Source organism: Arachis duranensis, chromosome 8 (assembly GCF_000817695.3).
Source record: "Arachis duranensis cultivar V14167 chromosome 8, aradu.V14167.gnm2.J7QH, whole genome shotgun sequence".
NCBI lineage: Eukaryota > Viridiplantae > Streptophyta > Magnoliopsida > Fabales > Fabaceae > Arachis > Arachis duranensis.
The window spans coordinates 18,676,408-18,676,847 of NC_029779.3; the positions used below are offsets into that span (position 1 = coordinate 18,676,408).

The 440-nt window shown below is 40.0% G+C and overlaps 1 non-coding gene across 1 annotated transcript; it reads right to left on the reverse strand.

The window, feature by feature from the left end:
* Positions 1–332: 332 nt before the first annotated feature.
* On the reverse strand, positions 333–440 carry LOC127741342 (small nucleolar RNA R71). Its single transcript, XR_008002294.1, has one exon. It is a non-coding gene; the product is annotated as a small nucleolar RNA R71 (small nucleolar RNA).

The following is a 440-nucleotide window of genomic DNA, read 5'->3' on the forward strand; positions in this document are numbered from 1 at the left end:
ACATCCATAGAAGAAGCATCTCAATCCCTGCCATTGGAGCAAACAATTTTGAGCTAAAGCCTCAATTAATTTCTCTAATGCAATAGAATTTCAAGTTTTATGGACTTCCATCAGAAGATCTTTTTCAGTTCTTAACTGAATTCTTGCAGATCTGTGATACTGTTAAGACCAATGGGGTTGATCCTGAAGTCTACAGGCTTATGCTTTTCCCTTTTGCTGTAAGAGACAGAGCTAGAATATGGTTGGACTCTCAACCTAAAGATAGCCTGAACTCTTGGGATAAGCTGGTCACAACTTTCTTAGCCAAGTTCTTTCCTCCTCAAAAGCTTAGCAAGCTTAGAGTGGATGTTCAAACCTTCAGACAGAAAGAAGGTGAATCCCTCTATGAAGCTTGGGAGAGATACAAGCAACTGACCAAAAAGTGTCCTTCTGACATGCTT